This window comes from Macaca mulatta, chromosome 3, assembly GCF_049350105.2.
Source record: "Macaca mulatta isolate MMU2019108-1 chromosome 3, T2T-MMU8v2.0, whole genome shotgun sequence".
Lineage (NCBI taxonomy): Eukaryota > Metazoa > Chordata > Mammalia > Primates > Cercopithecidae > Macaca > Macaca mulatta.
In genome coordinates, this window is record NC_133408.1 from 174,534,942 (window position 1) to 174,558,768 (window position 23,827).

Consider the following 23,827-nt stretch of genomic DNA (forward strand, 5'->3'; position numbering starts at 1 on the left):
TTCAAAGTTAGAAGTCGTTTTATGAAGTGAGTCAGTAAATTCAGGCAGTAGCTTTCTAATATCTCAGTGTTCTGTAAGCCAGTGGTTCTAGTATTTTGAAATTCATTTTAAAATTAGGGGCCAGGAGTGCTGGCTCATGCCTGTAATCCAAATACTTGGGAGGCCGAAGTGGGAGGATCACTTGAGTCCAGGGGCTAAAGACCAAGCCTGGGCAACATAGCGAGACTCCATTTGTACAAAAAACAAACACACAAAAGAATTAGCAGGGCCTGGTGTGTGTGCCTGAAGTCCTAGCTACCCAGGTGGCTAAGGCGGGAGGATCTCTTGAGCCCCAGTTGAGGCTGCAGTTTTCCACAAAAGAAAGGACTTTTTCCGCATTAACAAAAGGAGGATAAAAACATGAACTAAGAATAAAAGAGCCTCCTTTCCAAGTAAAGGTGATAGGTAGCCTTAACCTTGTAGCATATTCCAGCTAGGTTTTGGCTAATGTCTGCATACTTTCCTTCAAGCGTATGCTGCTGGACTGCATTTTTTCACCCCCCCGCCCCCCGCCTTCATTTAGGTGGGGCCATGTGACTAGTTCTTAGCAATGGAGTGCAGAAGGGATGCATGTTTGCTCTGGGTCAGGTGGCTAGGTGCAGGTGTGTCCTCTCTACCCTCCCTTCCCAGGTTCTAGAAGATGTCAGAGCCCCTGAATGGAAGGAGTTCAGGTCCCAGAATGATCACTGGAGCAGTCCTCACGCTCATGGACTGTGATAGGACTGCAAAATAAACCTTTATTGTGTTAAGCAATTGAGATTTGAGGGTTATATATTAGAGGTGCATTATTATTTAGCTTAACTAGCACATCCCAATTCATGAATACATTTATACATTTATTTATTATATTTACTCTATGTGTTCACTTTTCTAACTGCTCTGTGAACCAGTAAAAACTTTATTACAGACAAGTTTGGGAACCACTGCCATATGGCCTGGATTTAGAAGTTCAAAATACAGAAGAGTAGAAGTTAGTGAATCATACCATCGAGAATTATGACTGGTTTTTTGTAAACTTTTTTAGTTTTAAGGACTCTAGAATAAAATGTACTAGTTACTCTACATTAAAAGACCTATTTGTAGGGACCATCAAAGAATCACATATGTTAATTGGTGCAGAAGAGTCAACGCTACTTGGTCTGTACCACACCATCTAATTTGATCTTAGCCTATCAGCATCCTGATATCTGCTAAAGCCCTAGTGAATTTTCTATTTCAAGTGTAATATTTAAGGTAACACTACCAAGTGCTCCTAGGAAAAGTCACACAAAAAATAAGTGATCTAGAATGTAACATTATGAAGATTTGAACAGGAAGGAATCAGATATCAATTTTTTAGAAAACAGCCCCTAGACTGGGCATGGTGGCTCATGCTTGCAATCCCAGCACTTTGGGAAGCCAAGGCAGGCAGATCACCTGAGGTCGGGAGATAGAGACCAGCTTGACCAACATGGAGAAACCCTGTCTCTACTAAAAATACAAAAATTAGCCAGATGTGGCGGCGCATGCCTGTAATCCCAGCTACTCAGGAGGCAGGAGAGTCGCTTGAACCCAGGAGGCGGAGGTTGCGGTAAGCAGAGATGACGCCACTGCACTCCAGCCTGGGCAACAAGAGCAAAACACCGTCTCAAAGAAAAAAGAAAACAGCTCCTAACTAATATATAGACATAGAGATAGATAGATGATAGATGATAGATGATAGATAGATAGATAGATAGATAGATAGATAGATAGATAGATAGATAGATAGCAACACCAGTTAAAAAAAGAAAACCCTCAAATCACTCCAAATCAAGGCAATATATTTTTAAAGGATACAAAGGGCAAATGAAATATGAGATTTATACTGCCTGAATGTCAATCCTTAGTTTGACTCTGAAAGTATTAATGATAGGTAAGGTTTTGACAGTCATGTGTCCTAACAAGTTAATAAATCAATACACAAAAGCAACATTTTCAGTTTTTCAGACTACTTTTCAGTAATGTGACCAAACATGCATTGTGAAATCAGTCTGAAACTAGCCTCTTTTGTGAGGGTAATCATACATTGCCCAATATCTAAAACATTCCCAGTGCCTTCAAGGGCATAGGTGCTAATGGAGGCCTTTGGAGCGGGTTTACAACATGCACAAACACACACACACAGTCTCATTACATTAAAAGTGACACCTCATTTTTTTCTAATTTCAAATTTTATTTTAAATTTGTGTGGGTGCATAGTAGGTGTATATATTTATAGGTACATGAGATGTTTTGATACAGTATGCAATGTGTCATAACCACATCATGGAGAATGGAGTATCCATCCCCTCAAGCATTTATCATTTGTGTTATAAACAATCCAATTATATCCTCCTTTAGTTATTTTAAAATGTACAATTAAATTATTATTGACTATAGTCACCTTATTTTGCTATCAAATAGTAAGTCTTATTCATTCTTCCTATTTTTTTTGTACCCATTAACCATCCCCACCCCTCTTTCACCCCCCCCCATATCATTTTTTGACCAAATACCATTACTCAATTTGGTGACAGTAAGGACCATTCATCTGACCATCTCCCCAAGTAGAACCATACACGGACTATGGTGCACATTCAATATTCTTCACTGACAGCCATTGGTTGAATGACCCCTTTAATTTATGAGACCTTGGTCTGAATGACTTATAGTTGTTTCCACAACCTCAAACCACCTTCTAAGATGTGAAGGAGGTGGTGTGAGGTGGACAGTACACTGTTTCGAGTCAGACATTCTGGCTTTCTTATTTGTCAGCTGTGTGTCCTTGGGCAAACAACTCAACAGCTTGAGGCCTTGGTTTCTTCACGCCACAGAAGTTATACAGAGTCTTGGGAACGTTTTGAGCATAAATGGGATAATGTATAAATAATATGATACATGGTATGATGATTTATTATTGTTATTTAAAGGGATATACATAGCCTGTGAAAATAACATCAAGATTTACAAGCATTTGGATCCATGAAAGTTAATTGGAATAAGTTTTTCTCTTTGCAAACTAGACAGCTCTTATTTGTTTTATTAGTCCTGGAATGCTGGTTAAAAACTCAGTCACACCACTACAACTTGAGGGATTAATAAAATGGGTGACAATTTGAAAAAGACCTTTACAATTTCCAGCTTTTTCTTTACCATTCACAAAGGGCAGGAATGCTATGGAGACCGAAATAAGCGGGAGGTGGAGATTTAAAATGGAAAGTACCATGACGGGCATCTGAAGTTTCTTTTGGATTAGGCTCTGATTAAAGAATGGAAAATATTTTTGCAATGGAAATTCTTGTCATTAAGCCAAACACCTTTGCTGGATTATTTTCCTCTTGGGAGAGCTGACGCTCCCTCCCAGGCTGGCCACCCTGTCTCTTTAGGGACTGACATCCCATCTGTAACCAATAATTTCAATATGGATTTCTTGAGCCCTGTATTTCTAGGAATTATTATTAGTATTATCTATTTTATTTTTTTGAGACAGAGTCTGGCACTGTCGCCCAGGCTGGAGTGCAATGGCTCGATCTCGGCTCACTGCAACCTCCGCCTCTCGGGTTCAAGCAATTCTCTTGCCTCAGCCTCCCAAGTAGCTGGGATTACCGGCACCCGTCACCATGCCCGGTTAATTTTTTGTATTTTTTGTAGAGACGGGGTTTCACTACATTAGCCAGGCTGATCTTGAAATCCTGACTTCATGATCTGCCTGCCTCGGCCTCCCAAACTGCTGGGATTACAGGCGTGAGCCACCGTGCCCGGCCAGGAATTAATTTGTAACAATAGTTTGGTATAGGATTAAACTACCCAGAAACAGTTAAGTATCTAAATGTCTTCCTATGTGACCAGTTTTTTAATTGCAGAAGAATAATACAATATTTTTTACATTTCTACAAACTATATTTATTTGTAGAAATTTTGGAAAATGTAGGAAAACATAAAGACTAAAGTAATAACTACACATGATCCTACTTCATTTTTGAGCCTAGCTTTTCAGTTTTTTTATATGTATGTACATCTATTTATACACATCGATATGTATGTTTACATGTGTAATATGTGTAATACATGCTTTGAGAGCTCATATTTACAAACTACTAGAAACTGGCCTTTTTTTTTTTTAAATGGAGTCTTGCTCTGTCACCAGGCTGGAGTGCAGTGGCACAATCTCCGCTCACTGCAACATCTGCCTCCGGGGTTCAAGTGATTCTCCTGCCTCAGCCTCCTGAGTAGCTGAGATTATAGGTACCCACCACCATGCCCGGCTAATTTTTGTGTTTTTAATAGAGACGGGGTTTCACCATGTTGGCCAGGCTGGTCTCAAACTCCTGACCTCAGGTGATCTGCCCGCCTTAGCCTCCCAAAGTGCTGGGATTACAGGCAGAACTGGCTTTTTAATTTAGTATATCATGAACATTTCCCCATATCATTGATTTTCTACTCCAGAATGATTGTAAAAGGCTGTAGAGTGCCCCATGGCAGTGGGTTTTGCTGTGGCCTGGCCACAGGGTTCAGGAAGCCCTTCCCCAGGGCAACACTGGGTTGCACTTCCCTGCCTGCCCTGCTCTGTAGGGGAGCACGTGCTCTATGCAGGGCATCCCATAGAGGCACCCGCCTGCTCTGCCACCCCCAAGGTCGCGCTCCCTGTGCTGTCCCATGGGGTCAACCAAACCAGCAGTTGTACCGTCTCGTGCCTGATGATTTTCACAGTCTCAAGGGGATGGGGAGGGAAGGGGAGGAGGCTTCCCACAGGGGCCGCCCTGCATGTGAAGAGTGCCAGTGTGGCCCAGCAGTGAACCCCCCAGGCTGGTGTCAGGCTGACTGATTTCTGAATCCCTGCCCCACTGTACACCAGCGCTAGGCCCTCCAGCAAGGTCTCAAACCTCTCCGGCTGAGATAAGGTGATAACGAAAGTGCTTACTTCAAAGAGTTGTGAGAATTAAGTAAGAAATCCATGCAAAGCATGTGACACAGTGTCTGGTAACCAGGAGGGGCTCAGTAAATGTCAGCTGGTGTCACTGTTACCTCAGGGTTCCTGTGAGAGTGAGGGAAGTTGATGGGAGGACAGGTGGGGTAAGGTACGGAGAAGAATCCCAAGAAGAAACAGAGTCTAGGGAGGATGCTGGTGTCAGTGGTGGGAGGGACTGTGTGATGTGAGTTTCACGTGTCAACTAGGGCAGGCCGTGGCACCCAGATATGTGAATAAACATCAGTCTAGATGTCACTGTGAAGGTATTTTTTAGGTGATTCACATTTAGATCATTAGACTAAGAGTAAAGTAGTTATTCTCCAGGATGTGGTTAGGCCTCATCACAAAGGCCTTAAGAAGGAAAAAAACCAGAGGTGCCCTAGAGAGGAATACATTCTGCCTTCAGACCAACTTTGGACTTCAGCAGCAACCCCAGCTCTTCGCTGGTCTCCAGCCTGTCTGCCTGCTGCGCAGACTTCAGCCTGGCCAGCCCTCATAATCACGTGAGCCAATTCCTTAAAATCAACCTCAGTCTCTCTCTCTCTCTCTCTCTCTCTCTCTCTGTATGTGTCTCTCTCTCTCTGTCTCTGTCTGTCTCTCTCCATATATATCCTATTGGTTCTGTTTCTCTGGAAAACTGTAACTAACACATGCTGTTATGTAAAATGTAGAAAAAATAGAGAAAAGTAAAATGGAGACAATGAAGGGTCAGGCAAGGTTGGTGGAGGAGGGAAGAGAAAGGGATCATTGTACATATTCAGAGCACGAATCATCTCCCATTTATCTTTGTAGCCTTAATGCAGTTTCTGGTGTATAGGTACCAAATAAAGGAAAGAAGGAAAGAAGGAAAGGAGAGAGGGAGGAAGGGAAAGTGGGAAAGAGGAAAAACAGAAATTCCCAAGACAGGCTTGAGGCAAGATTCTGCTCTAGTTGTCATTCTCCCTTTTTAATTCTTGAAACAATGCCTAGAGTATTCCTTTTCAGCGTACTCTAAAATCAAACAACAAGCACAGATCTCTTACCATTTCCTCCAGACCTTTTGCTTCATCAGACATCTCTCTCATCTATCTCACTTGGAGGTCCAGCCAACAATATCTTCTTTTTAAAATATTTAGTCTGGAATCTGTCTTGGCACAGCCATAATGCCCTGCTTTGATTACGGACCGGTGGAGAGATGGGACCCGGAAGACAAATGCCCCAGATTACTGGGTAATGACATTCCGGCCACCAGAATTCTTCCCTGTGGTTTCAATTGGATACACGCATTGCATGCACTGTAGTCACCCACAAAGCAGCCACATTCCTGCGCAAGACACTGGAATTGTGTCTCTGGGAAAATGTCCCACCTGGGACAATCCCTGGAATGCCTTCTAGAATTAAAGTAGACACTAAAGATGATGGGTTATCAATTTATTATTTTAGTTTTGTTCATCCTCAGAACTCAAGAGTGAGTTTTCTCTTTTGTGGAAGAATTGCAGGATTCTGGGGAGACTTTGATGCTCAAAGGGATTCTTCCCACCATAGGGTCAGAGAATCGGTCTTTTAGCTAAGATCTGACGTGTATTGAAATAACAAACTACCCCTGAATAAAAGAGCACGCTGAGATGGAATCAGACATGCCTTCGAGTGGGGTTTACATAATAGAGGGAAAGAAGAGAAAAAAGTCGTTAAAAATCCAAGAGGAAAACATGCCTGAAAATAAACTTGATGCGTTTTATAATTTGGACTAGGACAATTCTCATTCACTCCTTTCCTCTTTCATTCAAGGATTTATCGACAGTCTATAATATATAAGGGACTCAGATATACACAACTTGGGAGAAGGGTAAAGGTGCAAAAACAGAAAAGGAACTTTAAATCCACCTTTCACATTGACAGATGCAGGTCTGGTGATTTCACCAAATTACTTCCTAACTAGTCAGCATCAGGAAATAAGTGACATTGGTGTTCATTACCCTCCTTCTCACTTTTCATTCCTCATTTCCTAGACACCCTGTGGACACCCCTTCGGTAGTTCTATTTAATGCCTGCCTAGAACCTACACTTCATGTTAATTTCCACTTTAATCCAAACTTACCTGAGCTAGCCCCTATTCCTTCTCACCTGGATGGTGCTGTGTAAAATAACCATAGTAAACAATTTCCTTTTAAGGGATCTAGTTGGAAACGTGGATGGCCCCCAAACATGCAGTTCCCTCTGACTATGGGGAAGGTTGGGAATGACTTGCTGCCTCGGTGACTGAAAGCCTGGGGCTCCGGGACATGCAGCGCCTTACGCCAAGCAGGATTTCTCAGACCGTGTTTTGTGGGATATGAGTTTCAGGAGAAATTCACAGGTATGCTACAAAGAGAAACTTTTTAAAAAATTGAATGAGTATGGAAAACATGACATAATAAATCCCCCCTAGGAAATCCCCAACCCTCAAATTAGTATAATAAAGGCTTGATATCCTTCAGTAAAGAAACTCATTGATTTTAGTTCAGCTTAATAGTAATTCCAGGTGGGAAATAGATTTTTTCCTATGGAATGATGGTCCACAGCACAGTAGCTTAGAAAATGCACGCCCAAACTCATGAATAGAAGTGGTGAGATTTCAGACGACTCCAAACAGCAGAGAGAAAAAATGTCTTGAACTGGGGAGGGTTGGTGATATGGTTTGGGTCCGTGTCACAGCCCAAATCTCATGTCAACTTGTAATCCCCAGTGTTGGAGGTGGGACCAGGTGGCAGGTGACGGGATCAGGGGGATGGATTTCCCCTTTGGTGCTATTCTCCTGAGAGTGAGTTACTGCTAGATCTGGTTGTTTAAAAGTGTGTAGCACCTCCCACCTCCCACCTTTCTCTCTTCCTCCTGCTCCAGGCATGGACGATGTGCCCGCTTCCCCTTCATCTTCCGCCATGATTGAAAGTTTCCTGAGGCCTCCAAGCGTCATGCTTCTTGCACAGCCTGCAGAACCGTGAGCCAATTAAACTTTTTTTCTTTCTAAATTATCAAAATTTTGTATTTCTTTATAGCAGTGTGAGAATGGCCTAATACAGTTGGTTTAGAGGAGAGGAAGAAGTTCCAGCCCAACTGCATGGCACCCCAAGAACATGCAGACCCATATTGTAGATACATCCCACGCTCCTTCATCTCCCAGCGGACTTGTCCTTCCTCTGGCAGGTTCTTCCCGGTCCTTTCAGGTCCCTCCTCTTCAAGTTTGTCCACTTCTCCATCGAGAAGACTTAACTCTGCCCACCTTGCTCTCCTCTCAGGCCACTCCTGTCTGCCTCTCTGCATACCGGTACTGATGCAAGGCAGGTTCTTGGCTTTGCTCAGGAAAAAATTCAAGAGCGAGCTGGCAGTGGAAGGAAGCAAGTTTATTGAAGCAGCAGTGTCACTGCTCACTGACTGCTCCTTGCCCAATAGAGTTAGCCACAGGCAGTTTGCTTAGAGGAGCAGCGTATGGGCTGTTGGTAAGCAGTATTTATACTCGTTTTTAATTAAATGCAAATTAAGGGGTGGGTCATTCAGTAATCTCTAGAAAATGGGTGGTAACTTCTAGATTTGACCATGGAAAGGGATGACAGCTTCCGGGTGTTGCCATGACATTTGTAAACTGTCATGGCACTGGTGGGAGTGTCTTATGCTGATGGGCAGCTAGGGCAAGTAGAGGTTGCTTTCTTGGTGCCACTTGCTGGTTCTGGGCACCAAAGGGTTGAAAGAGGTGTCACTTGCTGGTTCTGGGCAGTTTCCTATCTGGTCTGGAAAACAAGTCCTGCCAGTCTCCTACTTCAATACCAGCTGTACTTTCTCCTTTGCCTAGTAGGGGAGCAGCTGCATTTTCCTTATTAGTTGGTTCAGCTTCTTTCCTTCAATGAGTTGCTATATGTTACCCATGGAGGAAGGCTATGCCTTGTTGCAAAGATTCCACAAATATAAAACTCTAGCTTCATTGTAAGATATATATACTTCAACTCTTTAGAAAAATAAATTATAATAAACACACACTCAAATTTGACATGCAGCAGATTTTAACATACTAGAGACCACCACTACAGTGACTTCTACTACTGGGTGAGCTTGGTTAAGTTCAAACCCGGAAACAGCATTTCTCTCTTGAAATATATTTTCACTCTTGTGTATATATTTGAATGTCTTATACACGTGTCTTTGAACAGATCATGTAGGTCTGCCATAATCTGTTCCTGAATTTGGGCCTGTGCATGTACCCGAAAGTAAACTATTGCAAGTATACACCCTCTGTTAACATGGGAAAGACCATGCTCCATTAAATAGCTAGGTAAGGCTTGGGTATATATGGTCAGCACTGTGCTATCTTCTAGGGTGAAAATCAGTGATCCAGTACAAGTGGACATGTTATGCATTTTCTTATGGCAGTATCATACTGTAGTAGTTTTAATGAATTAAGTTTTCTCGCCTTCAAGTTTACAAATTTTATATGTGTGTGTATATATATATATATATACACACACACACACATATATGTGTGTGTATAAGACAGAGTTTATGCTTATATTTATTTTCCTCTGCCCCACAAGTGGGAATGGGATAATTATACTTACAATAAGAAATGTATCAAGATAAAAATGACAAGTCTGACCAGGTCGAAGGCCAGTCAATGAAGGCCATGTGTGGAAAGTTTTCTCATAAAGTCATGCAGAGACAAGGAGAACATTAATAATTATTTGTCATTGGGGTTCACCTTTTATGGAGCTAAAAGTTACTGGATGTACTTCAGGCAGTAAAAATTTGCAAAATAGTTCTATGATGCCTGCCAAGTTACAATGGTATTTTGAAACAGAATATAGTGAGAATAAAAATAAGGTTATTGGTATCTTACAGTGTGTCTTGAGCTTACTGTACCTAGAAAACTGAATATGAACTAAAATTAAATCTTACAATAAAAAGTCACATCCAGCATGACTCTAAGTAGATGTACTCTGAGAGAAAATGGAATGTACCGTCAGGGGTAGTTTTGTTAAACAATCTGTTTAAACAATGCAACTGGCTACTATAAAAATTCAACCACTCTCATGTCTCATAAGATACTAGCTCAGATGCAAGAATTATCACCCATTGTGTTTAATGAATCAATTAAAAGGCTGAAATTTTGTGAAATTTTGATAACTCCGGTGGACCAGACTCTGTGTTGCTTGCTTTTGTATTGTAGGTTTATGCAGGCAAATATGAGAAAGATTTGTTATTTTCTAAACTCTTGACATGTACACGACAGAAGAAGAAATTTTTAGATGTTTAAATCAGTTTTTAACACACCTTCAAATAAATTGGCAAAAATATAAGCTAGCAATATGGACAGTGTGAAAATAATGGCAGGGAAAAAATTCAGCCGGAAGGGTTCACGTCAACACCATGAAGTGAGTTCAAATATTCATGGTAGGTAGAGTGGACGTGAGCTAGTTATTAAAAATATGATAGCATCTTTCAAAACTACTTTGCACCATGACTTGCAAATTGTTAGTTTTATTAAGGAGTAGTATTTACATTGTAGACTTTGATGTGTGATATGGATGATGTGACTAGTTAGTTCTAGAATTTACCTTTTTCACACCAAAGACCAATGCCAAATGAGATAAGAAATCACTGGTCTTTGTTTTTTTGTGGTTATTGTTGTTGGTAAACAAACTCCATTACCATACTATCTCTCAAATATAACAAGGTTGGACCACTGAAGCTTTATATATATACTTATCTTAGACTGTATCTATCTATCTATCTATCTAATCTATGTGTCCATCTATCTATCTGTCTGTCTATAATATATTTAATTTTTAAGACAGTATATTTTTACAGAAAAATTGAGCAGAAAGTACAGAGAGTTGCATAGTCTCTCTCCCCTACCTCAACATACACAGTTTCTCCTAGTGTTAACATCTGACATTAGTGTGGTACACTCGTTAAAACTGATGAATCAAAACCGATCCTGCTATATTATGAACTAAAGTCCATGGTTTAGGCTAGGGTTCATTCTGTGTTGTATAGGTCTATGTGTTTTGACAAATGCATAATGTCATGTATCTGCCATAACAGTGCCATACGTAATGGTGTCACCACTCAAAGGACCACTGTGGTTTTAATAAGCTGAAAGAGCCCAATTGGAAAAGCAGAGTGACCTTGGTTACCTTGCTTACAATGGTCAGGAAAGCACCAGGAATGAAATCGAAACACATTTCAGTTTCATTCAGTACATCTCATTTCATGCAATACCAACTAAACGTACCTGCTTTGATCCCAAGAATGAAGGAAAATAAGGGATAGAAGGTGGCCAGGCAGAAGGAATGGTGTGATGCAGAGAAAGCACTGGAATCCAGCTGCACTCGGCTGCTCAGACTGGAGCATTTGCCTGCCTCCCTGGGCTCAAGCTCCAGGTTCATAAAGTCAAAGTGAGGAGTCTGACTCCATGATAGGAAAGGTCCTGCCAGCTCCACCTGAAAGAAGGCACAGTCATTATAACCAGGGTTCGTATGTGTTTAATGGATTGGTGAACATTTTCCTTAAGCCCCAGGATTTTTTTGTGTGTGCCAATCGCCTTTGGAGATTTCAAGAATTAAAAAACAAATGACTAAGAAAACATAAATATGAAGACATATATTTTGGATTTTTATCTTCTTAGTAAATAACATGCTTGGACTACAGCTAAAACAAAGAGAAAATGATAACAATATAGATTGTTTCTAGATAAAAGAACATTCTCCTTGTCATGAAAAAAAGAACAATACTAACTATGTGAATGCTTCCAGAAGGTAGAATTTTCATGTGGTACCTATTTTTCTTTCTCGCTTTTGTTTTTAAACACAGAATCAATCTAAAGTTGGTTCATGGTAAGAGAAGAAAAATGGGAGAGGATTTTTTTGTTATAAGTGCCTGTGGATTTATTCTGAAACCCTAAGTTCTAGATTGGAAACTTTTTTTTTAATCCTCCTTTTGGGAAAGAAGATGAAATCCAAAGGATTTTGTGAATGTACACTATTAATAATAGTTACCATTTATTTTAAGCTTGATGTCATAAGCACTTTACATGGATTATAACATTCTATCTACTCATCAATCTTATGAAGTAGACACTGTTATTATCTCCATTTTACAGACATGAGAAAAAGGCACAGAGAAGTTAAATAGCTTGCCCAAGGTCACTCTGTGGTGGTTAAGCTGGGATTTGAGCCGAGGCAGGTTGACTCCTGAACCTGAGTTTTTAATCACTAAACTCTACTGCTATAAATTATATGCTTATATTTATTTGTATACATGTGTTTATTTAATGGGAAAAAGATTCATATGACATATCTGAGATGGGAGCAGACACAAGTAGTAAAATATAGATGATTTACAAAAGGCTTGTTATGCATTAAAAATGCATACATCCTGGCCTTAGCTGTTTTAAAATTGGAGTAAATTACTGTTCAAATTTCTGTTGCAATTAGAAGACGTTGGCTACTGCTGTTGTTGTGAATAATAAAACTCTTTGTCTCTGACCCAGGAGTCTCATGTCTTATACCAGTTGCTAGTTTTCAAGAAGGGTAAAATCTGAGACCCTTAGCAGTTCTTGACAACTGTTTCTGGAGTTTTTATTTCCCCAAAATATTGTCACTATTGCTTAGATGTCATACCTAGATGAATAACACTTGCCAAAGAAATCTTTGAGTCAAGTTGAATGAAAGAATTACCTTTTACTGGGAACCTATCAGTGGTTCTCACCCATGCTAGCATCACAACCACTGTGTACACTATAGATTATTATCTCCATTTTGCAAATGAAGAAACTGAGGTATAGGGACATTATTTTCCCCAATATCCTACAGCTCACAAATGTTAGAACTAAGGTCTGAAGCTAGTCCAATGTTCTTTTTACCGCTATTGCCTCTTAAAACATTTTAGCTGGCCAGGCGCGGTGGCTCAAGCCTGTAATCCCAGCACTTTGGGAGGCCGAGGCGGGCGGATCACAAGGTCAGGAGATCGAGACCACAGTGAAACCCCGTCTCTACTAAAAATACAAAAAATTAGCCGGGCGCGGTGGCGGGCGCCTGTAGTCCCAGCTACTCAGGAGGCTGAGGCAGGAGAATGGCGGGAACCCAGGAGGCGGAGCTTGCAGTGAGCCGAGATTGCGCCACTGCACTCCAGCCTGGGCAACAGCGTGAGACTCCGTCTCAAAAAAAAAAAAAAAAAAAAAAAATTTAGCTGCAGAAATATTAATTTTCAGATCAAATTACAAAGGTCACTGGGAAAGGAAAAATGATTGTTTAAAGAGAAAATTTAAGCTTCACACAAGAAGGGAGAAGTAAAGAGTAAATAAGGATGAAAGAAAATAGAAAGAGGAGAGACAAAAAGGGATTTAAAAAAATGTCCAAATAACTTTACAGGGCAAATAGAGGGCTGGGGTCCCTAAAACAAGAGTTGGGAGCAGAACAGGGTTATAAGGCTTGCTAGGGGAACTTGGTGTAGACGTGTAAAAAGTGGCAGAGCACCCAGGGTGAAGCCTAGGAGGAGCCAAACAGCCAATCGAAATAAAGTACCATTCAGGCAAAGGGCTAGAGTCCAGGGAAATGGGGCAGTCATCATAGTCTCCTAGAAAGAGAACAGGGTCTAGAGAAGGAACCCGGAAGTTTGCGAGGGGGATAGGAGAGATTTCTCCAAGCACAGGAAGAGTGTAGCTGGGCCCATCAATAGCCATTGTCCAATATGTGTTTGTCCATTCTGTTTTGCTTGGATGTCAACGGCCTTGTGTGTGTGCAAAAAAGACCTTTTAAGGACTCCAGTCTGGTTTGGGCAAGGTGATAGAAGCCAAAAGTTACCTTGGTTGGGTCTTAAGAGAATGAATTTTGAGTTATTTGTTCAAAAGCCAAAATGTTCAAATCCCAAAATGTTCAAATCAATCACCAAAGATGCCTGCAGTGAGTTTTTGTTTTCTTGTTTTTATCTCTGTTTCAATTCAGCTGGACTTTGAGCTACACAGATCCTTCAAAAGAATAAAAGTTGGGTTTCTTAACCCTCACTTTGGTTAGTGTGTATGCTTTCAGCACATGTGTTTAGTATTTTTTAGCATGTAGCCTTTGCAAACTTCACCCGCTGTATTTTGCTGTAGTCAGACTCACCCTTTGCTCACCAGTAATCAGCAAACGTTTGTTAATGACGACGGTGGCCCTCTGGTTAGCCCTTCTCCCTTTTTTTTTTTTTTTTTTCCTTTCCTTGCAGAGCATAGTTGAAATAATTTGGGAAAGTTTCTCTTCTTCAAGGAGCTGGGAAAGAATGATGAATGGGCCCCTTGTTCTGATGCATCCTTCTATTTCCTACACAGGAAAAAACTGACAGCTGCTAATCTCTGTGTGTTCAGGAGCTCTACCTTCCTTTCTAATAAGATCGCTGTTGCAGCAAGCATGTGCCATGGAGGTGAAGCAGAGTTTCCCATTATTCATTAGGCCTGAGTCCTCATTAGTAACTTCTTTGTAAAATAAACACGAGGCTCTGCAGAAATGGGGAACAAGAGCCCACTTCATACAAAGTACAATGATAAATGTCTCCTGTGGCCCCAGATTCCAACGCTTAACATCTGTGATCTCCCCATCTCCATGGCAACATAAAGTAAATAGTAAAAATAGTCCAAATCCAGGAAAAACACAGCAGGGAATGTCTGTCCTAAAGGAAAACAAATGCTTAACATATACTCACACACGAGCAAGAGGACCCACATGAAATGTAGCAGTTGGTCAATAGGAAAACAACAGAGTGGGGAATTAAGGGTCTTCAAGCTAGCAGACAAGAAATGTCAGATGATTTGAAGAAGTGTTGTCTGCTTTCAGTAGGAGGCCTGAAGGGAACATTGCGTCTTATATTCACGGGCTTGTACAGTGTGTATTTTACATTTTGTACAAATGTGTTTTGAATTATAAGCTTGTCATATTACACTAGATTTAAGGGAACCATAGATTATAAAAGTAATAGCATCAAACAAAGAGTTGAGAACTGGTGATTTGGTGTTTGCCACGTAACTTCTTAGCAAAGCTGTGGTCTGCCTAATAGACCCTCTGGATCTCCTCCCTACCTGTAGCCCGACTGCCTGGGGCTGTTCCTGATATTCGCCATAGGCCACTGGCACAGGAGGCTCTGTGGCCTCCCTGTGTCCCTGACAGTTGGGGCAAGAGCAGTGGAGCAGCCCTCTGGAAGAGAAAAATGTTCCCCTTATGGGTACAAGAAAATGCTTGGGAATAGGATATTTTCAAGAATGGCAATTTTCAGTTAATTTAATTTTCTGATAAACTGCAGTGACTTGGGGCCTTTCAACTCACTGAGCCTGGTTTAGGTCATCTGCAAAAAAAAAAAAAAAAAAAGGAAAAAAAAAAGAAAAAAAGGATGAGGGTACTTCATGGCCCTGGAGTCCCGCCAGACTCGGAATTCGGCAATTCTATGAATTGAGCACAAGGCATGATTTTGTTTCAGCCTTTGTGGATTAAAAAACTTAGAATTCCTGGGTTTACTGTTCTACTGCAGCAAAAACTGAGCACTGAATACAACCCCATAGCTGTGTGTGTGTAGGAGGGGTAGAGGGGTGGAGGGGTGAAGGGTGGGTGTGGCCTAGGGGAAAGACCGAGGGGGTCTACAGCCAATCCCAGTGACTAGCGGTGTGACCTCAGGCCAGTTATTCCACCCTTCTTGTCCGTAGTGTCTCCATCCCCATCAATGGACATAATGGTATTCCTTGCAACGTTATTGCTCTAGGAATACTGGTAAATGATGAGCATATGGTAACCACGATATCCTATCAGATTTGGAGTTAGTCCTTGAAGAATATTTTTCATCACATAGGTAAGACTTGATAGTAGTGGGATAGCTTGTGCTGTGTAATTTATGGAACACAGTCTCAATACTTTGTGATGGGGTTTCTCTTTGGCCCTAAGCATGTGTGACTCTACCCTGAAGATATATGGTGGGGTTTTTCTTTTCATTCCCTGACTGTAGCTTTTTAGTCTGATAGTTTTTCTCTTTCTTAAAGCTAGAGCACAGCTAAAAAATTCTAGTTAAGTGAATAGCCTAGAAAGGCTGGATCCTAATACATGAAAGTTTTTACTGGATGATTTGTGCACAGACACCTTGCCGGTTATTCACAAGTGGTGTTCAAATTAAAAGCTCACCAGGAGTCAATAGCCACAAAGATGACTTTGGAGCAGATTCCCTCTCTTCTATTGTTCCTTTCCTCCAGCCAAATTTCTCTTCTGTTTGCCTCTTTTTTCCTCTCTTACCTTTTCACCATTCTCTTTTCTCTTTTCTTCTTCTTCTAATCTTTTGATTTTAGTGTTCTTGTCTTTCCAACTTTGTGCTGTGCATTCTACAGTAGTTTGGTTTTATTTATTTATTTATTTATTCATTTATTTTATTATTTCATTTGTTTGTTTGTTTCTGAGACGGTGTCTTGCTCTGTCGCCCTGGCTGGAGTGTAATGGCACCATCTCAGCTCACTGCAAACTCCGCCTCTCAGGTTCAAGGGATTCTCCTGCCTCAGCCTCCCCAGGTAGTTAAGATTACAGGAGCATGCCACCATGTCTGGCTAATTTTTATATTTTTAGTAGAGACGGGGTTTCACCACGTTGGTCAGGCTGGTCTTGAACTCCTGACCTCATGGTCTGCCCACCTCAGCCTCCCAAAGTGCTGGGATTATAGGTGTGAACCACCGTGCTCAGCCTTTGCAGTTTTATTTCTCATTCCTTTGCTATGTCTTATTCCACCCCCTCCACCTTTCCTTTCCGCTCTCTATCCTTTTACTTCCATTTACCCACAGTCCCTGCTGGGAGGACTTTTCTATTAGATACATAGTGGAAAGGCATTTTCTTTTCTTCGAATTTAGGAAAACGGGACTCACAGTTAACTTCTGAGACTGAATTTCCAGATACCGTTGTCAGAGAGCCCAGCTCCTTTGGAATGAGAGCTATCAGGATGAGACCTACCAGCTGCCTGGGGTTGTAGTGATTCCAGAGGCATCAGGATTCTAACCAGTCAAAGGAAGCACTAACACGGATTGGTTTCTAATATCAGCTATCACCCCCACAGCTAAGCCTGAGTATGAAGCTCATCTCTATCAGTTATCAGCTGACTGACCTTGGATAAATTACTCAATCTTTCTGAGTTTCAGTTCTTGTGTAAAAATATATGACTGCTTTACCTCCTAGAGGCATATCACAGATTAAATGAGATCACATATGTAAAGTGCATTTAAGGTACTCTGAAGTTTCTCTGCAGTTTCTCCATCTTGGCCTAGGATTTTTAATCCCTTAGGAAAATTCTATCTATCTTCTGAGTAGTTTAGGGTTAGCATGGCTCAGAGCCCTATACTGGTCCTCTTGTCCTGACATTAATTGAGTTAGAAATAAGGTAGTGCTCAATATCGTGCTATATACCGCTACTCTTGGCACCCTTAAATCCAGCCATGGATACCCCTAATATTCCCATTTGATTCACTAATGACTCAAGCTGTCAAGTACAGTAGAAAAGGCAAGTTTTTCTTTTTTTTGCAGAAAACTGCAAGCTCAAAACCAGTTTTAAACCTCATTCCAGGTCTGTTTAAAGCAGTGTTCTCAAGTGGGGGTGACTTTGCCTCTTAGAGAACATGTGGCGTGTCTGGAAATATTTCTGACTGTCACAGTTTTGGGGGCGGGTAGGATGGTGCTACTAGCACATAATGAGTGGAAGCCAGGGATGCTACTGAATGTTCCACAATGCAAAGAATGCACCTGTTCCAAATGTTCGTAGTGCTGAGGTTGAGAAATCCTAGTTTAGAGGTAGCCAGTTGGACAAAATCATATTGGAAGTAGGGGGATCCTCTTGGCTTTAGAATCCTACTGTTTATTGAGTCTGAGAAAAGCCTGGACAGAGGTGTTCACTGGGATCTGCAAAATCTTTTAAAACTGAGCTGCTGTTATGAATTCAGAGAAGCACATTTGCCTTTTAGACAAAAAGATGTGGGGCCTCTTGCATGCCAAAAATTTGCTCAGGGTTTGCTATGCGGCAGCAGGAGAATCTGTCCATAAAAGGGATGGACTTTGCTGCCCAGAGGGATTCCCTGCAAGGGTTTCCCTTGTGAGCCTGAAGAATCACTGGGAAAGGGCAAGCCTGGCCAGCTTCAAGTTCCAGCCCCTCACCAAGGCGTGTTTATATTTCTCCGGAGGTGAGAGTGAATACGCTTTAGGGAAGGGAAGGCACTCTAGTCCTAAAAAGGGGTTGTTTAGCAACCATCTTCTTGTTTCTTGGATATGAAGATTAACCAGCTTAGCTGGGAAAGGCCTTTGAGAAGGGAACCTGGGTTTAATATTCAGGGGAAGCTGAGAGAAAGGCGTCACTGAGGGGAGAGCGCCTGGGGTTGCAGCTCAGGAAGATATGAGTCTGAATCTCAGCTCCTCCAGCTGTGGACTGACTCTGTGCCCTTGGCCAAAGAAAGGAAAAATAACTAAGATTACAGCACACCTACTGTATGCCAGACTTGATGGCAGTATTGCATATGCAATATGATTTCACTTTATTTTTACAATAGCACATGAAAATAGTTCAGCTAAATCGTATAGTCAGTAGCTGGCTAAAGTACTCTTGATTTGTTTGACTCCAAGGTCTATGATTCTTTTATACCCCACTGCCTCCCAAAGTCCTTAGCTTCTTTAAGCCCCAGTTTTGTTGCCTGTGAAATGGGTACAGAGGAAGATTAGGAAAGTGAATTTAGAACAATTCAGGATGCTTCGGCCAGCACTCCTTCAGGGGGATCTCCATGCTCCTTCCTCCTTTCTACTGCCTTCTCCCTCCCATTCTGAGGTTGGATGGCCTTAAGAACGTGTATCAGCTATTCACACCCAGGGGGATATCAGTGTACTGAGATCAAGGTCCTGTGCCTATCCAGGGGGCTGGCTTCTGCAACCTTCTCTTCCTCCTGCAAAGCTTCAGCTAACTCCCTATGTCTAGGAGCCAAGATGTGGGTGCAGTCAACCCCCTCTTCCTGTGGCCTCCCTTTTCTACTTAATTTCTGAGAATGATGACATGAGGTGGCCTAGGGATTGCTCGTGACAGCCAGAAAGACCTGTAATCTCTTTCACTCCTCAAACACCGTTCTCCAGGGCCACAGCCCTGGCCTGAGTACCTATGTGGACAGCCCAGACTAGCTCTATTCAAGGCCTCAAAGTAAGTCTTTCCTTAATTCAATATTTTTGGATCTTAGTGCAGAAATTGACAGTGATACCTCTCCTCAGGCCTGTCATCCATGGAACAAAAGGAGATGTCCATGGGTTCAACCTGCCTCCCCGGATTCTACATTCCATGTGGGATCCAAACCCTGCTGAAAACAAACTATCACTTTTTCTGTTTTATAATTTGTATGCATCTCTCTGTCAAAGGGCTTTTCAAAAGTGGGTGATTTAGGACAGGATTTGCTATTCCTCAATTTCCTGAGCATGTATGGCATTAATATCACCCTTAGATTCTGTGGTACCCCCAATTCTAACAGTTGGTGCTTGACAAATGTCACTCTTCAGTGCTCTGGTCCCACCTAACAAAGCTGAAAACAAGACCTGAAAGGATCAACTTATTTCCAAATGCAATGGGCTGAATGGTGGCCCAAAGACACTGGATTTTAATCCCTGGAATCTATAAATGTCACTTTGTTTGAAAAAAGGGTCTTTACTGATGTGATTACCTTAAGGATCTTGAGATGAGAATAACATCCTGGATTATCTGGCTGGGCCCTTGATGCCATCATAAGTGTCTTTATAAGAGGGAAGCAGGAGGAGATTAGACACACACAGAGGAGAAGGTGCTACAAAGACAGAGGCACATTGGAGTGACGTGGCCAAGGCACTATTAGAAGCTAGAAGAGGTCAGGAATGAATTCTCTTCTAAAACCTCTATGGGGTGCCCTAATGGTACTTTGCTTTCAGACTTCTGGTCTCCTGTACTGCAAAAAAATAAATTTCTATTGTTTCAAGCTGCTAAAGTTGGGTAATTTGTTACAGCAGCATTAAAAGACTAATACACCAAGTAACTTAACTGAATCTCATAACAAAACCCAAGAATACTTATAGGAATACACCATTATTCAGCACCTAATAAGATAAAATCCACAATGGCTAACATCCCACCAAAAATTACCAGGCATACAAAAAAAGCTGGGAAATACAACACATAAGGAGGAGAAAAATCAGTTGAAACTGACTCAGAAAAGACTCAGGTAACACAATTAGCATATATAAATATATTCATATATATTCTTATATATGAATATATAAATATATATTAGCATATACATTAATCTTAATTGATGTTTATATATTAGATGTATATAACTTAATATTATGTATATCTTTTAGATATTATATTATATATCTTTATATATTATATGTAATATATATCTTTATATATTAAGATCAGGACATGGATGCTGCCAGGGATACAGCTGAAATCCAGAATTCTGTTACCAAAGGACAAAAAGGAGAACAATGGCAGACAGCTGGCAGTCCCAGCCATCATAATAAAAAAAAAAATTTGTATCACCAGTTGTATTAGTCAGGGCTTTATAATTGCAAACAACTCAAACAGATGTGGTCGATTTCAGCAGAAAAAGCATTTCATAAAAGGGTATTGTGTATTTCACAGACTTCAAAACCAGGCTTAGAAACCGAACAGGGACAAATGAGGCCTGGCAGCAGCCAGGACCACAGCCAAAATCTTGCTCCAGAGCCCATCTAGTGAGGATAATGCTGGACGTCACAACTTGCCCCTGAAGTCACCAGTCACTCCACATCTGGTGCTCCTCAGCCACTGTTGTCACTAGAAAGGCCACATTGTTGGCAGTACCGCCGCCAACTTCCAGAAATGTTCCTCCTCCTCACAGCTTCTTTGCACCACTAGAAGGGTGCATCTGCCGGGAAGAGTTCAGTTATATTCTGAACCCCAACTGCAAGGGATACCGGGAAATAAGCCTTCTACTTGTACAACGGGAAGCAAGCTTTGCCTCTCATCGAGATTTATAGGAAAAGAACGCTTCTAGAAACCTGAAGAGGGTGTGGACTCTGAACTATCCAATAAAAAAGAAAACTAATAACAATAGTAATTGACAAATATCTGTTCCATGGATTCAGATTCTACTGATGTTAGTGAGAGGCATGTGCTTTGTAGGGCAAACAGGCGATCATGGCACATGCAACTCATCTTCTGCCCTTCAGGACCCTCCAGTCACATGCCCATACCCATCTTTGCTTCTTATTCCTGTCAAAGAACAAAATTTTAACAAATGGAGTTTTAAAGATCAAACTATCAAACCAGCTTTTGTTAGTTCATAAACTGAGCATCATCTAGTCTACAAAATAGACAGGAGCTCTGCCAGGCATGACGGGAACACTCCATTTTTATAAAGCAGCTTGAGCAGGAGAAACAAGGAAAGTCCATTTTTATAAAGTAGCTTGAGCAGGAAGAACAAGCAAAGTCCATTTTTATAAAGTAGGTTGAACACGAGGAACAAGGAAACAGCATGGGGCAAAAAGCACATTGGTTAACATCAGGTTACTTTCCTAGTACGGGTTACAGCAGAGGGGACTTCCTTCTCATGCCAGCTCAGGTTGGCCAGTTGCTGTGAATCTCATGGTTTTTTGGGGAAAACTGGCCTGTCTGGGGGTTTGGCTATCATCTCTCTCCTGACTTCTCAGGTCAGATTGTACAAGTGAAAAGCTTGGTTTTCAGTTTAGTGATGAGGAACATTAGTATGAATGACTCTATTTTGGGTTGGTCTGTTGGGATCTAGTGCAGACGAAGCTCAGCACAAATGAGGGGTCTCCCATTAAGTTTTCTTTAACTTTGCTAATGAGTAGATTTTAGTCAGACATATTTGAGATTTATGAGTGATCCTGAGGAAGTAAATAATCCAAGTCTGTGTTACGAACTTCCTATTTTTGGCGATTTTTCTTTGCTAACATTAGTTACTTTATGGATGTCCTATTAACTGCCAACTGATTTTCTTTGTATTCAGCATGGAGAAAAGTAAAATCCAAAAAGAGAATGGCGGTGAGTTCCTTTCTGCTATAATATTCAATGTAGAGAATGACGTTGAGCCTATTTTAGCCTTGACCAACCTGCTTCCTGGGTTAAGTCTTTGATCTGATCAAAGACAAACTTCAGCTGAATTAAATTTAAAAGAGTTTAATTGAACAATGAACGATTCACGAATCGGTCAGCCCCCTGAACCAGAGTATGCTCGGAGACTCCAGCACAGCCACGTGGTAGAAGATTTACGGACAGAAAAAGGAAAGTGAGGTACAGAAACAACCTGCTTGGTTACAGCTCGGCGTTTGCCTTATCTGAACACAGTTCGGACAGTTGGCTACATTTAATTGGCTGAAACTCGGTGATTGGCGCAAGTGTAGGCTACGGTCTGTTTACACCTCCACTTGTTATAGTTTGTTATAGTTGACGATGTACAGAGGAACCTTTAGGCTGAACTTAAAATATGTAAGGAGGCAGCTTTAGGCTAAACCTGATTGAACAAATCTGGGATGATTCTTAAGCAGTCACCCCCATTCTTCTTAATTCAAAGGAAGCATTAGACCAGAGAGTATCTGGAAAGACCAGTGTCTCCAACAGCTGCATTTGGGATGGAAAGATCTCTAGACTATTCCTGTCCCTATTGTTCTATCCCTTGAGGTTAATTCCTTTGGCCCTTCCATGAAGCTCTGATGAAAATACAAAAATCATAGGAGGGACAACAGATAAAAGATACCTTTTTTTTTTTTTTTTTTTGACCCAGAGTCTTGCTCTGTGCCCAGATTAGAGTCCAGTGGCACGATATTGACTCACTGCAACCTCCTCCTCCCTGGTTCAAGCATTTCTGGTGCCTCAGCCTCTTGAGTAGCTGGGACTACAGGTGCCTGCTACCATGCCTGGCTAATATTTGTATTTTTAGTAGAGACAAAGTTTCACCATGTTGGCCAGGCTGATCTTGAACTCCTGGTCTCAAGCGATCTACCCACCTCAGCCTCCCAAAGTGCTGGGATTATAGGTGTAAGCCACCATGCCTGGCCAAAAGACCCCATTCGAGGAGTGAGATTTTAGGTAATAACTACTACTTATTTGGCACTACAGAGTGCTTCCTGCACAATTTAGCACATTCTTCTTCACACAAGCCCTATCGTAGAGTAGTATTGTTACTCCTTTTCTACAGATGAGGAAAGTAAGGGACAGAGAAGTCAAATGACTCGCCCATGGTCACCCAACTAGTAAATGGTGGAGCTGGGACTCAAAATCCCAAAGGTGGTTTCCAATGTCTACCTGTTTAACCTGTGCCCTCTGCTGCCTCTCACCTCGGATAGTGGTGGCACAGGGTGCAGGGCAGGTAAGTGCCCATAAATGGGAGAAGGATGTGGCACGCAGCTCCCGAGGGCATGCCCAAGTCCAGATGGGAACCGTGCCTGTGAGGGGACACACAAGGAAGATTTGGAGAGCTGGCATGGGTCTTCCCATGGCCAAGGGCCTCCCTTCTTCCTGCCTGGTGGGCCGTAGCCCTCTTGTACAGACGGTCTCTGCCAGAGGACACTGCCTTCTGAAGAAGTCACCAACGTTTTTCATTTCTAATAAAACCAGCAGATTCTTTCTGCTACCTTGAAGTCCAAGAAGAAAGGCAGAGGACAGGGGCAATATCAAGAGGAGCTGTGAGTGATGCTTAAGGAGGTGGAAAATTACTTGCTGCCTATTGAAAGCAAAGATAGCAACATGTGTAACAGTGAGAAAAGCCCCTGCTAAGAAAGAAGGAAAGCTGCTGGAGCCAAATCTAGACTCTGGATGGAGAGT

At 41.6% G+C, this 23,827-nt stretch overlaps 1 protein-coding gene across 6 annotated transcripts in view; it reads left to right on the forward strand.

The window, feature by feature from the left end:
* Positions 1–5,242: 5,242 nt before the first annotated feature.
* The window catches only part of CALD1 (caldesmon 1), a 271,434-nt gene continuing 252,849 nt past the window's right edge, over positions 5,243–23,827 (forward strand). For 2 of the 6 annotated variants that reach the window (XM_077997402.1, XM_077997412.1), the window contains exons 1-3: positions 5,243–5,511; positions 7,160–7,343; positions 7,868–7,964. The gene's annotated coding sequence lies outside the window, so the exon portion shown is untranslated. The remainder of the gene's footprint in view (positions 5,512–7,159; positions 7,344–7,867; positions 7,965–23,827) is intronic. The other 4 variants (XM_077997390.1, XM_077997408.1, XM_077997391.1 and 1 more) reach the window with 2 other exon arrangements.